Raw genomic sequence first — 16,126 nt, forward strand, 5'->3', positions numbered from 1 at the left:
TGCGAGCACAAAATTTCGAGACTTAATGAGCCTAATTTCGGTTATCTAATTTTCGCAACAAGTTTCTGGCGCCGTTGTCGGGGATCAAATTTGATTCTATTACTTAATTGGATTGTTACATCTTTTAGTTGGTTTAGCTTTAATGTTAGTTGTTAGTTTTTTTTTTTTTTTTTTCAATAAAAAATTATTCTCCTAAGTCTCTTGTTTAGCTTACCCATTGTTTGGTGTTTTTGTAGAAAACTAGAGCCACCTAACCATGTTGCCGGTAGGAAAATTCAAGTTTTGGGGTGGATTGTCATCTACATCTTCGTTTGGCCGTCTCCTTAAACCCGGGAAGTTTCCTTGTCCAAGAGCTTTATTTCATTTATTTTCTTTTGTTGTCTATGTTCTTTATCCTCGTTTTTTTTCCTTCATTGTTTTCGTTTTAGTTTTGGAAAAAAAAAAAAAAAACCAAAAATACATACAAAAATATAAAACTTGAGAACACAAAAATATTTTTCTTTGAGTCTTGTTTTTATTGGCTACTTCCCCACTCAGTGATGAGATACGATCTTTACGTTTTTCATAACTTTCAAGAAATTTAAGTTTGACATTAGTTCTTTACATTATCTTTGTTTAAACTATATTTTTTTTGATGATCATGACTTGGAAAAACAAATGCACGTAGCCTTGTTTGTCTGAAACTAGAGCATGATTAAAAGTTTCATATGTGAATATAGTGAGCTAATGTAACCCTTGTGAGCTTTTGAGCCTATTTTATGATTGAACTACTATGCATCAATCTCGTTTATTCGTGTGCGCATGATCTCATTTTTGCATGTATCTCTAGAACTTGCTTTATACCTCTCGTTGCATTCAGTAATTCACATAATAAAACTTGGAAGTGATTTAGGCATTTGTTTCTTTTGCTTGAGCCTTTCTAGCCAACCATTATAATTGTTTTCCCTAGTTAGCAATTTTGAGCCATTTTGTGATCCTTTTTGTTCTTAAACCTAAATTATCCCTACCTTGCCTCGTAAAAAAATTTCTACCTGTCTAAAATGCTTGTAGAGTAATTTCTTTTGTTTTTTTTTTTGAGAAGAGAATTCCAAGTGTTGGGGCTTGAATATTATCATAGAACGGAAAAAAAATGATGAGAGGAAATAAAAAAACTCATGACAAAAAAAAAATGAAAAGAAAAAAAAATAAAAACGGTTGTCTGCTTGATAAAAAAAAAAGAAAAAGAAAAAAGAGAAATGTGATTAAAAAAAAGGTTTCAAGATTTAACCAAATGATCTATTTTGGTGCTGAAGTTCTGAAGTGCGGATTTTAAAATTTCTCTATCTCTCAAATACAATTGTGATGCTCTACAAGTTATTTAGATTTTGTGTTTTTCCATACTTTTTTTTTTTTGTGTAACCAATTAATCCTCAGCCTCATTATAACTCTATGAAAGACCTTTTGATTCAAGAAGTTACTTGATATTGATATCAAGTTAGGTAGACAAGCAGATCCCCAGCCTTCAACGTTTGTATGCTCAATAATTTCCTGTTGCCATGTTGCGTTGAACTAACTCATTCACTTACCTTGTATACCTAGGTAAAACATTAATAAAAACTAAAAATTTGACATTATCTGAAAATGATGTTTTGATATAGACGCCTCGTTTTTTAATGTCATAAACTAAACATTTATTCCTTTTGCAAATTTAATTAAACATTTTCCCTACAATTTTGTTACTTTAATTTTATTTCATTAGAAGTCTATTCACGTTAGCATTCCCTTTTTTTCCTCATATTTTTATGCATCTCTTATTATGATGATTTAAGATTTTTTTTATTTTCTTATTAAAATATTTATTTTAGTAAATTAAATAGAATGTACAAAACTCGTTGTTAGGTACGTTTGATTGTAATGGTACATTTAGTTACTTGGTACATTTGAATTTTTGGTCCATTTGACTTCTTGGTACATTTGAATTTTTGGTACATTTAGTTTTTGGTACATTTGAATTTTTGGTATGTTTGTCTTCAAAACATAAGTTTTATTACTTTTTGTCCTAATAACTTGCTCTACAAGTTATTTAGATTTTGTGTTTTTCCATACTCTTTTCTTGTGTAACCAATTAATCCTTAGCCTCGTTATAACTCTATCAAAGACCTTTTGATCCAAGAAGTTACTTGATATTGATATCAAGTTAGGTAGACAAGAAAGTATATGGCGTCATGTATAATGAGATTATTTGAGTGAAACATATTAACCTACGAATATGAGTGAATGAGTGTATGCCTTGTGAGAAGCTCACTTGTTTGCAAAGGATGATTTTAAGAAGCTTGGAATTGCATTGACATGACTATTACACACACTACACACCAAGTTGGTTCATTAAAAATTGGTTAAAGCTTGGATAATGTTTTGAACTACTGTTGCTTATTTCTTGAAAGTAATCTCATGGTTGGTGTTCTCTCTAAGATTAAAATTTGGGAATTTAGCTAAAAATTTGTATTGTGTTTTATTTTCTTAACTTGGGTGTAGCTTCTTGCAATTGATACCATAAACACCTATTTGTAGATGCCATGCAATTAGGATTTGTGTGATTTTCCAACGATTTCCATAGAGCTTAATGAGTTCTTACTTGTTTAAATCCATCTAGATGTTATAGAGGGTTAACATGTAAGGATACTTTTGATGTAACCAAATGCCATGACTGTCAAATAATTTTGGGAAAATCAATCATCAATATTGGGGAACTACTTGAGCATAACTTATTAAGGGAATTAAGTAGGATTGGTTACGGTGAATTTGGATGCCCTAGGTCTTCTTTTCTTATGTTTTCAATTTATAAATTACATGTATTTTATTTTCAAGTTTTATTTTATTTTAGTTTAATTTCAAAGTTTCATTCTTTTCCATTAAAGCTTCTCCACTATGATTTGTTTCATTTTAGTAAGACAGACTTTAGAATCAATTAGATCTCTGTGGGACGATATATGTGCTTATATGCTATACTGTAATTTGAATCGTATACTTGCGAGCACAAAAATTCGAGATTTCATGAGCCTAATTTCGGTTATCTAATTTTTGCAACAGCTGCCAAACGAGGTACTTGTAACGCAGTTGAAGTTTTGGAGAGATTTTTCAGTGTATCCGGAATTCGAATACATACTTCATATGTCATCATACAAGTGGAGGGGCACTTGAAAAAAATAAAAAAATAAAACTTCCCTCCTACTTGTGTTATGACATATACCGTGCTGCTCCGGACACATTGAAAAATCTCTCGGAAGCTTTTAGGTATTGCTGTTAATTTGCATGATTGACAGTAATAAAGTTCTACCGCATGCATTCTTATCTATATGAGTGTGGAGGTGTTGCAGCCTTTTATGCGACTTAAAGTCCCTTAAGAAACTGAATATGGACACAATGCCAGTTTACATGGTAATAACAGATCAAGTAAAAAGAAAGGAAGGACCAAATTCTCAAGAAACAGATCCGCAGCCTTCAACAATTGTATGCTCAATAATTTCCTGTTGCCGTGTTGCGTTGAATTAACTCATTCACTTACCTTGTATACCTAGGTAAAACATTAATAAAAACTAAAAATTTGACATTATCTGAAAATGATGTTTTGATATAGACGCCTCGTTTTTTAATGTCATGAACTAAACATTTATTCCTTTTGCAAATTTAATTAAACATTTTCCCTACAATTTTGGTACTTTAATTTTATTTCATTAGAAGTCTATTCACGTTAACATTCCCTTTTTTTCTTCATATTTTTATGCATCTCTTATTATGATGATTTAAGATTTTTTTATTTTCTTATTAAAATATTTATTTTAGTAAATTAAATAGAATGTACAAAACTCGTTGTTAGGTACGTTTGATTGTAATGGTACATTTAGTTACTTGGTACATTTGAATTTTTGGTCCATTTGACTTCTTGGTACATTTGAATTTTTGGTACATTTAGTTTTTGGTACATTTGAATTTTCGGTACGTTTTCTTCTAAACTTAAGTTTTATTACTTTTTGTCCTAATAACTTGCTCTACAAGTTATTTAGATTTTGTGTTTTTCCATACTCTTTTCTTGTGTAACCAATTAATCCTCAGCCTCGTTATAACTTTATCAAAGACCTTTTGATCCAAGAAGTTACTTGATATTGATATCAAGTTAGGTAGACAAGCAAGTATATGGCGTCATGTATAATGAGATTATTTGAGTGAAACACATTAACCTACGAATATGAGTGAATGAGTGTTTGCCTTGTGAAAAGCTCACTTGTTTGCATAGGATGATTTTAAGTAGCTTGGAGTTGCATTGACATGACTATTACACACACTACACTCCAAGTTGGTTCATTAAAAATTGGTTAAAGGTTGGATAATGTCTTGAAATACTGTTGCTTATTTCTTGAAAGTTATCTCATGGTTGGTGTTTTGTCTAAGATTAAAATTTTGGAATTTAGCTAAAAATTTGTTGTGTTTTATTTTCTTTTGTTTAGATCGAGGACAAGCAAAATCTAAGTTTGGGGGTATTTGATGAGTGCATATTTTCATATATTTTTATCATATACTTCCTTTGGATTTTGTATATAAGAATGGGTTAAATGCACTAATTTATATTGTTTTAATTTATAGGCATTAAATACTGGAGTTACGCAAAAATAAAGTGAAAAATGAGCTTTTTGGGTGTCTACAGTAATTCCAGTGGAGCAAGAGGCTAATTAACTGCATCAAGGCATATGTGTTACAACAAGAAGATGAGACTGCAATAGTTTTGGAAATCAAATGGACATGGGAGTGCTATTCAATGGATTTAAGAAGAGACATAATTATTTTTTTTTATTATTTCCGTTTATTTTCTTTTTATTTAATAAGAACTTAAAGTGCATTAGTTAGGATTTTAGTGGGGTTAAATTAGTTTTTTTTTCTCGTCTTTGCCGTGGGTGTTATAAGGAGATTTCTTCTCCTTGTGGCATTGTTATTATCAAGTTTTTCATCTTTATTGAGTGTCTTTTGCTAATGCGCTTGATTTTTATTTAGATGTTTGATCACCATCTAGGTTTAAATTAGGTTAATTTGATGCAAGTTAGAGTAGATGCCATACATAACTTGGGTGTAGCTTCTTGCATTTGATACCATAAACACCTATTTGTAGATGCCATGCAATTAGGGTTTGTGTGATTTTCCAACGATTTCCATAGAGCTTAATGGGTTCTTACTTGTGTAAATCCATCTAGATGCCATAGAGGGTTAACATGTAAGGATACTTTTGATGTAACCAAATGCCATGACCGTTGAATAATTTAGGGAAAATCGATCATCAATATTGGGGAACTACTTGAGCATAACTTATTAAGGGAATTAAGTAGGATTGGTTACGGTGAATTCGGATGCCCTAGGTCTTCTTTTCTTATGTTTTCAATTTATAAATTACATGTATTTTATTTTCAAGCTTTATTTTATTTTAGTTTAATTTCAAAGTTTCATTCTTTTCCATTAAAGCTTCCCCACTATGATTTGTTTCAATTTAGTAAGTAAGACTTTAGAATCAATTCGATCTCTTTGGGACGATATCTGTGCTTGTATGCTATACTGTCAATTGATTAGTATACTTGCGAGCACAAAAATTCGAGACTTAATGAGCCTAATTTCAGTTATCTAATTTGCGCAACAGCTGCCAAACGAGGTACTTGTAAAGCATAGTGGAGGTTGAAGTTTCGGAGAGATTTTTTAGTGTATCCGGAATACGAATACATACTTCATATGTCTTCATACAAGTGGAGGGGCAATTGAAAAACTAAAAAAATCAAACTTCCCTCCTACTTGTGTTATGACATCTGCTCCGGACACATTAAAAAATCTCTCGGAAGCTTTGAGGTATTGCTGTTAATTGGCATGATTGACAGTAATAAAGTTCTACCCCATGCATTCTTATCTCTATGAGTTTGGAGGTGTTGCAGCCTTTTATGCGACATAAACTCGCTTAAGAAACTGAATATGGACACAATGCCAGTTTACATGGTAATAACAGATCAAGTAAAAAGAAAGGAAGGACCAAATTCTCAAGAAACAGATCCGCAGCCTTCAACGACTATATGCTCAATAATTTCCTGTTGCCGTGTTGCGTTGAACGAGCTCATTCACTTACATTGTATACCTAGGTAAAACATTAATAAAAACTAAAAATTTGACATTATCTGAAAATGATGTTTTGATATAAACGCCTCGTTTTTTAATGTCATAAACTAAACATTTATTGCTTTTTCAAATTTAATTAAACATTTTCCCTATAATTTTGGTACTTTAATTTTATTTCATTAGAAGTCTATTCACGTTAACATTCCCTTTTTTTCCTCATATTTTTATGCATCTCTTATTATGATGATATAAGATTTTTTTATTTTTTATTAAAATATTTATTTTAGTAAATTAAATAGAATGTACAAAACTCGTTGTTAGGTACGTTTGGTTATATTGGTACGTTTGATTGTAATGGTACATTTAGTTACTTGGTACATTTGAATTTTTGGTCCATTTGACTTCTTGGGACATTTGAATTTTTGGTCCATTTGACTTCTTGGTACATTTAGTTTTTGATACATTTGAATTTTTGGTACGTTTGTCTTCAAAACATAAGTTTTATTACTTTTTATCCTAATAATGAGGAATTACATTAATTAAAATTTTTTTATATAGAAAGAGTCGTTGACATTGTAAAAGTTTAAATTACTTTAATTAATTTTTTTTATTTTTTATAGAAAGAGTCATTAATCAACGGACAATAGTCTTTTTGTTAATTCCAAATTATATGATTTATCATTATTATTTAGCATTATCTACAATCATAAGGATTTATCTCTGATCAACTAAAAGTTGTTCTAGAGACTTATCTACCAAAAAACAAGACTATCTAGAGCATCGTGTATGAATCAAACATATTTTTAAACATTCCAAAAAGATGAATATTCATTGTAATATAGTTTATAATTGTGTACTTTTTAATTCAGGGTTGGTACATTTTCATTTGATGTTGGTACGCTTTCATTTAATGTTCGTACGTTTCCATTTGGTGTGGGTGTACATTTAGATTTGAAAAGTTTAAATTTTTAGACTTAAATATAGTTGCAATTATTTAAAATATATAGCAGATATTTAAATGTAAATTAATTTCAATTAATCTGAAGTAGTTCAAGTCTGAGTATCTTAATCAAATGTTTCAAAAGTGTAATAAAAAACTTAAAAAGCATAAATGTTTAGTCTGCAAAAATCTAAAATGAGGCATCTAATTCTAATTTTCTCTATCTGAAACTATATTTTCCTTAACTAAAACTCATCTCTTTTTGTTTTCTTGACTAAAGTCCATTGATTAGGCTTCAACTAAACAATTTTTTTAATAAAGTTTGACTTTTCAAATTGTGTACTTTCCTAAACTACCCCTAATAATACTTAGATGGGGGTTTTGGATCTGTCACTTGTTATATCCATTTAATTAATTATATTTATTTTACAAAATATTTCATGCAATTCATGATGTTGTAGGTTGTTGATTGAAAAATAATAATGGCAATTTCATGATTTTGTGCATTAAATATACAAGTTAATTTACCTACAAGCATAGCAGTAAACCTAAAACAGCTTCAACTATTGCATATATACTCCAATCCTAATGCACAAAACAAAGCTAACTATATGTTTTGTGCTATTTTTACCTACAAAAGAGTCTAATTTACCTATTCCATCAAACAAAAATTTAAAGGGTCTAATTTACCTGCATGATTTATATGCATTAGATTACAAGTTTATTTAATTACCTACAAGCACAAACCCACAACATTCAATGATTATTTAATATCACTATTTTTTTTTTTTTGGAAGAGGTAAATTAATATAAACGTAGGTAAATTAGTATTTATTTTATGTTAGTAGGTGAATTAATTTATATGAATGTATTTACATGATCCAAAACATTTTTTTTTTATTAAAAAATAATTGACTGCATAAAGGAATTTTTTTTTCAAACGAAATATGCTTATTATTTTTTTGGATATAGGTAAATTAATTTATATATATGACTAATATTTATGATACACGAAGGGTCAAAGTTCCATATGGGTTTTAATTAGGGTGAGTAATAACATTTATTGACATACTTAGGATTTTGAGGCAAAGTTGTAAATATGTTACAATAGTTGGTTATATATTTGTCTACATGGCAGTCCATTTTAAATTTGGATTTTATTTGAATGTTTAATATTAGGTGGGTTTTTGTTTAGATAATAGAAATTTCAAGGGCCTTTTTCTAAAGAACCCTAATAAAAATTGATGGGTATATATCTTTTAATGTTCCGATCTCTATATATACACAAATTAAGGAAGGTGATCATTTATACATTCGTCCATTGAAAACATAGTTAAGTTTCCATATACAGGTCTCTCTCTTCCCCTCCCCCCCCCCCCCTTTTTCTATATACAGGTCATTCTCCCTCTCTCTCTCTCTCTCTCTCTCTCCCCCCCCCCCCCCCTCCCTCTCCTTAAAGTGATGATATAAATATACATATTGTGATTTATAGATTGCATGCATGCAACAGGTGCTTTATAAGACGAAAGAAATAAAGAATATTGAAGAATGTGGAAGCTTAAGGTCGCAGATGGTAGCAATGATCCATACATCTACAGCACAAACAACTTCGTGGGAAGGCAGATATTTGAGTTTGACAATAACCGCCATCAGGAACTACCGAAGAGCGAGCTGAGGTGGAAGAAGCTCGTCTTCATTTCTACAATAACCGCCATCAGGTTAAGCCCAGTGGTGACCTCCTATGGCGAATGCAGGTATGCTTTAGTTCGTCCAAACTTATATCGGCAATTAGCCTACGCAACGTAAATCATGTTTCTAAAGAATGTGAGTTCTAGTTACTTGGTTTCATCAAGGTAGTTATTTATTAGAAGCAATTAATACTTGTGTCCATTTACCTATTTATCCACCCACATTATTAACACACCATACAATAATCAAAGACATTATTTTACTTTTTCACATTATCTAAAGATCATATTTACAAAAAATCAATCAATTTCGTTATCATTTAGTCATTTATATATATATTGAACATGATCCACGACCTTGGTAATAATTTATCAACCATCCATTCATTTGATGCATATAAGCGACTAAATGTTCCTTAACTTAATTGATTTTTAGAATATAAAGTGAATAAACGTAATCCTAATAATAAAGTTTGTATGTAAAAAATACGTTAACTACAAGTACACCTATAAAGTATTCTCTGTCATGAATGCCATGCAATGAAGCGAAGAAGATAAAATGAGGAAGCCAAATATAGCGTATGACGTGTGTATATAAAATCCACAAGTTCCATAACAAGCTAGCATGATGCTCGCGTGTTCCTTGAATGCACCATAACCCAAACAATATCCTTCACTTAAAAATGCATAGAGAGGAGACAAGTGTGTGAATAGCGTTGGACCCTTTTAAGTTTTAACTTTTGATCAATGGGGAGTAATTTCATTTCTCATAATCTGTTTGTATTGGACTTTTATTTTTATTTTTAAAGTTAAATAATTTGAGGAGGAGAGAAAATAGTACTTAAGAAAGAGTAGTCACCGTTAGACTTATTATTTTGGGAGTTGTTGTAAAGGGTTACTCATTTGTTACTCAGTTGATGAATAGTAATTTTGTATCTTTTGAACTCTTTGCCTTTTTTTTTCTATTTTGCCCTTACTTTTGATATACAATATTTACATAAGGAGGGCACAATAGTAATTTTGTATCAAAATATTTACATAAGATAAAAAATATGCACTTATTAAGAGAAATTGTCCCACCATCATTTTTTCATACAGGTAAGTGAAATCATGATGTTTTTTGAATAGTTTGAATGAACAGAAACAATTGTGCTTGAGGAGAATGTGGGAGGTAGTGGACGGTTGTTCATACACACAAAGTGTGTGCTCTCTGCTATAAATATAAAAAAGTTAGATTTTTTTTGTCTGTCTTGTTTCTTGTACAAAGTTTTCATTTTCCTATCTGATGGGCAACACCGATAAATCTTTAGGGTTTATTAAAATTTAATTAATAATAATATCATCATCATAAATTTGTTTAAACATAATTTCAATTCTCTCAGTAGTATCGCACTTAATTATCTGTTCACTTATCGACAGTTCCTAAGGGAGAAGAACTTCAAACAGACAATTCCCCCAGTTAAAATTGAGGATGGAGAGGAAATCACACACGAAAAGGCCACAGCTTCATTGAGAAGGTCTATCCACTTGTTTTCAGCGTTGCAGGCTAGCGATGGCCATTGGCCTGCCGAAAATGCTGGCCCGTTGTTTTTCCTTCCTCCATTGGTCAGTATTTAACATTGACACCAACTTTTTAAAGTTTATGAGGTCAATTTTTGAACCCAATGTATATGAGTAATGCTAGGTAGATTAATTTTTTAGACTTATTTTGTAAATCATGTTATGTGTTACTAATAGAAAATAAGCAGTACTAATCCAATCATTAACGACTATGTCATATGGTTTAAATAGATAGTCTCTCTAGCATCACCCCAATTTATATGGGAGACTAAAGTTGTGGACAAAATTTGCAAACTAAATGATGTGTCACTAATATGAATGAGCATGTTTATCAACATAATCCAATCATATTTTACAAAATTTTACTACAAATTTAATCTCCCTAGCATTACTCTAAATATATAGTCTTTCAACTTTCAAAATCTGAGAGGAATAACTAAGTTTCTCTATGACTACACAGTTTACACCTAATGTCAACGTTCAAAAATGTGCAACCGACTATGAAAATATTTTACTAGCAATCCCATGTTCCCATTTTAAAAATAAATAGCATATTTTCTCGAGTTTTTACGTAAATCCAAATATTTGGGGTTTTTATTAACCACTTTTTTCAATTTTTTACCCAAAATTTGCAGGTCATGTGTGTTTACATTACAGGGCATCTTAACACTGTATTCCATGCAGAACACCGCAAAGAAATTCTGCGTTACATATACTATCATCAGGTACACATACACACACACACACACACACACACACACATTTTGTTATTTTTTCACACAAATTGAATAAAATTAAAAAATTTCAAAATATGCTTATTTTTCTTAAACAACTAACAAGGGTTGCAGTTAAGTTGGCCAAGAATTTTCATTTCTGCATCCAAAATCTTGCTTGTATAAATAGAAATACTGAATAAATAATGCTAATTAATATGCATTAATATTGTGGGTAATTCAGAACCAAGATGGTGGTTGGGGATTTCACATTGAAGGACACAGCACCATGTTCTGCACAAGTCTCAGCTACATTTGTATGCGTATTCTTGGAGAAGGATCCGATGGTGGCCAAGACAATGCTTGTGCAAGAGCTAGAAAGTGGATTCTTGATCATGGCAGTGTTACCCACATCCCCTCATGGGGTAAAACTTGGCTTTCGGTATGCCTATATGCAGCACTAAGACAAATTGCTTAGGCTTCGGGTTAACTGTTGTTCTTAAATAGCACCATCACTATAGCAAATTGTCAACATATTGGTAATTTATACATGCCATATATAACCAAATTATTTGAGATTATTTGTTGTTGATAACGGATCAATATCGACAACGTATAAAAATGTATAGTTGTTAATGATAGCAGATCAATATTAACAAAACTAACCTTATTGTTGATACAATATATAATAGTGGTGACCCTCTACTAAAATTTACCTCTATTAAAGTTGCAATCTAAAAAAAAAAAATAAATGCTATAAAATTATATTTGACTGCAAACTAGTGGTGCAAGTTATACCATACATATCCAATGCATACATAATCAAATAATTATTTAAACTTTTAGCTTTTGTCCAGTAGAGAACGATGAAATGAAATTTAGAATTAACTATTACTTTATATATTTCAAAGGTGGAGTCCCACCTTTTAACTAGATTAAGTCAAATATGACTTTACAGATGGCAGACCAAAATCTTATATAACCTTGACTATTTCAGTATATTGAAGAGTGATCGAGTCATATTTGGCATTGCGAACACTGCACTACTATTATTTAAGACGATTTCCCCTTTTAATTAATCATGCTCAATTGATTCTTGAAGATACTTGGTGTGTTTGAGTGGTCCGGAAGCAACCCAATGCCCCCAGAGTTTTGGATTCTGCCTTCATTTCTTCCTATGCATCCAGGTTAGCGCAATTCCGGACTCCACAAGTACAAATAATTCAATCTTTCACATGTTGATAGATTTAATTAGTCTCTCTCTACCTATAGTCTTCTTTTTTAATCTCTTCTACATCATGCAAATGCAGCAAAAATGTGGTGCTACTGTAGGATGGTTTACATGCCTATGTCATATTTATATGGGAAAAGATTTGTTGGTCCCATCACACCTCTCATACTACAATTAAGGGAAGAACTCCATGCTCAGCCTTACGACGAAATTAACTGGAATGGAGTGCGTCATCACTGTGCTAAAGTATGTTGAACTTGTATAAGATAGCTAATTAGTCAATTTTTTTCTTGTTTAGGTACATAAACTGATTGCGGTAATTTGAATGCAGGAGGACATCTACTACCCTCATCCTTGGATACAGGACTTTCTATGGGATAGTCTGTACATATGTACGGAGCCTCTTCTTACACGCTGGCCATTTAACAAGCTGATCAGGAAAAGGGCTCTCGAAGTAGCAATGGAGCATATTCATTATGAAGATGAAAACAGCAGATACATTACCATTGGAAGTGTAGAAAAGGCGTTATGCATGATGGCTTGTTGGGCTGAAGACCCAAATGGTGATTATTTTAAAAAGCATCTTGCCAGGATACCAGATTATTTATGGGTTGCTGAGGATGGGATGAAGATGCAAGTTAGTACACATTATAAGTTTACTCTTCTAAATCATTGGAAAACATTATAAGTTGATACATTTTCTTAATACGTGCAGAGTTTTGGCAGTCAAATGTGGGATGCTGGTTTTGCCATTCAAGCTTTTCTTGCTTCCAATCTAACCGATGAAATTTCACCCACACTTGCTAGAGGACATGACTTCGTCAAGAAATCTCAGGTTCGTTTTTTATATAGTCAACTGAACTTTCTTTTTTTTGCAAAATGTATATGTGCATCGATTAATTTGTTCTAACTAGTGACTGTTTTGGAATCGAATTGTAAAGGTTAAGGACAATCCATCGGGTGACTTCAAAAGTATGCACCGCCACATTTCCAAAGGATCGTGGACTTTCTCTGATCAAGACCATGGATGGCAACTTTCTGATTCCACTGCAGAGGGTTTAAAGGTAACAAATACTTCAACTTAGTTATCCCCCTTAAATGCTATTTCCATTTTTCTCACCATAATCCCCTGTACAGTGTTGCCTGCTTTTATCGATGATGCCACCGGAGCTGGTTGGTGAAAAAATGGAACCTGAGTGGTTATACGAGGCTGTCAATGTCCTAATTTACCTACAGGTACAACTATTATGTCAGTCAGTCATATATATGAGTATGAGTTGCATTTTGTTGCCCTGCCGTAATCAAATTTTGGACCTAATGCATGCTGCCTTACTTTAAAAACCTTAAAAAACTTGTAGCATTTGAAGACTTTTGTTCTTCACTGCAAGGTCTATTAGGTCTCTCTACTCATTACAAATCTCATTTTATGGCTCATTGTAGAGTAAAAATGGTGGTTTAGGAGTCTGGGAACGAGCTGGAGCAGCAAAATGGTTAGAAGTAAGAATTTTAAAGAATTGGAGTAATGTTGTCGAATTTTAAAGAATTGGAGTTATGTAAGAAACTAAAGTCTTTCAAGGCATTATTAATTAGTATATACTTGCTGGACATTTTCACTTCTTTTTTTCTCCCCAGATGTGGAATCCCACGGAATTCTTCATAGACATTGTTCTTGAGCATGAATATCTTGAGTACACTGCAGCTGCAATTCAGGCTATAGTTTTGTTTAAGAAGTTGTACCCTGGCCACAGGAAGAAAGAGACAGATCAATTTATTACCAATGCAGCACAGTACGTTGAAAATACACAAATGGAAGATGGTTCATGGTAATATCATATTATTAAATCAAAATTTTGATTTCTTTGATTAACAACTATAGCAGAGAAACAACTTAATTAAGAAACATTTTCCCAGGTACGGGAATTGGGGTGTTTGCTTCACATATGGTACCTGGTTTGCTCTTGGAGGGTTAACAGCCGCTGGCAAGACTTTCAACAATTGTGCAGTTATACGCAAAGCTATTAGTTTTTTACTCACAATCCAGAATGAGAACGGTGGTTGGGGAGAGAGCTACCTTTCATGTCCAAAAAGGGTAAAATATGGGAGGTGGATTATGTTTGAAGCGAGCTCCAAGTTTCTTAGTTAATCTCATTGTCTTAGACTAAAATATTTCACTCTGTGGTGGGTGATACAGGAGTACGTTCCTCTTGAAGGAAACCGATCAAATTTAGTACAGACAGCTTGGGCTATGATGGGTTTGATTTATGCAGGACAGGCCGAAAGAGACCCCGCACCTCTTCATCGTGCAGCAAAGTTGATAATCAACTCTCAGATGGAAAATGGTGATTTTCCTCAGCAGGTATCTTGCTTACCCTAACATCTATTGCAAGCTTGACTAGTAAAAAGGATAAAACACAAAATAACATATTGTGTTGCGTATATGTATGCTCAAATTTTTACTTGCAACGTTTTATAACATCTATTCACTAATCATGTATGGCAGGAAATCACTGGAGTGTTCAAGATGAATTGTATGCTACACTATCCAACTTATAGAAACATCTTCCCCCTGTGGGCTCTTGCAGAATACCGCAAGTGGGTTCCATTGCCTCCCAAAGCGTGATTAGGCTCCCTGTATCGTGTAGCTCTTACATGCAGCATATATTATTACGCATAAAAGCCAGTTGTTGAAATTATGTATTATACAAAAAGTGTATCAATCAGATGAGGAAGTAAGATTTACCTACTTGGAAATCAGAGAAATTATACTTCTTAGAAAATATATAAAATAAAATAAAAATCTATTTCTACCGGATGTATTTTTAATTCTTTATTTTCTTATTAGATGACTAAAATTACAACATTATAGGGCGAATAGGTTGTGAAAGATGTTAATCAAAGGTGTGTTCCCAGTAATTTAGGCCAAAGTTGTTAAGAATGTACTACGTATAAGATGGAAGGACCTGAAAATCATTTGAAAGTCCTTTGTTTAGTATAGTGCATTTCTAGTGTTTTTGTATTGATTGAGTAATTTATTGATAATATTCTTGTAGTGCATTTTTCACAATTTAGAATAAAAGGCCATAAACTTTGAAAGTCCCTCAAACATAAGGCAAATAATCAAAGAAACACATAAAAATTTTCATCCCTCGGCAACTTTCCCAAAATGCAAATAAAGTTGTCTTAAGGCCACATATATAACTATGCTAATCACTATACTAAGATTAGTGCCACATATATCTGTTCACTTGGATGTTGCAGAAGAACCTTTGAGGTCAACGACGGTGTGCTAGATCTAGAGTACTTCTCATTGATAGGACTTATCCGTTTGGTTCTGCTTCCTTTATTTATTTTTGCAATGATTTTAATCATTTTATTGTTGGTGGAGCTGGGATGTTGAAGACTTAGTTAAATAAATAATGCCTTGTCCATAAAATGTGTGACATAATCAAATTAGCTAGAGCTAGAATGTTGGTGCTACAGTGCGTGATCAGTGACCCAACTTTGTCTTCTTACAATAAAATTGATGTCCTAAATTCATTTTTAGGTCCATTCAATGAGATTTCATTGTTTGAATCTAATTTCACAAAGGGCATCCACTTGACCCTTGTGGTAGGCAAAGATTCGACTGTTGGATCATCATGAAATTATAGTTGTTGATATGTGACTAATGTGAGGCTCTTAGGAATTCACGAATCTGAAATCTGTTTTGGGGATCTTCCTGATTGGATAACGAAGGGTTGTTGACCAACCGTTTGTGACCATGTTGATCGAGGGTTGAATTTTGGTTAACATATCCCGAATTGTTCTAAAATGCTGGAATTAGCATTACTTGAGACTTAGTAGAGCCCAGTGGGCCTATCTTGGTTAACGA

General features: G+C 32.2%; 1 pseudogene; it reads left to right on the forward strand.

Moving 5' to 3' along the window:
- Positions 1–8,533: 8,533 nt before the first annotated feature.
- LOC137739901 (beta-amyrin synthase-like) lies at positions 8,534–15,071 on the forward strand (annotated as a pseudogene).
- The last annotated feature ends 1,055 nt before the right edge of the window (positions 15,072–16,126 follow it).

This window comes from Pyrus communis, chromosome 7 (genome assembly GCF_963583255.1).
Source record: "Pyrus communis chromosome 7, drPyrComm1.1, whole genome shotgun sequence".
Lineage (NCBI taxonomy): Eukaryota > Viridiplantae > Streptophyta > Magnoliopsida > Rosales > Rosaceae > Pyrus > Pyrus communis.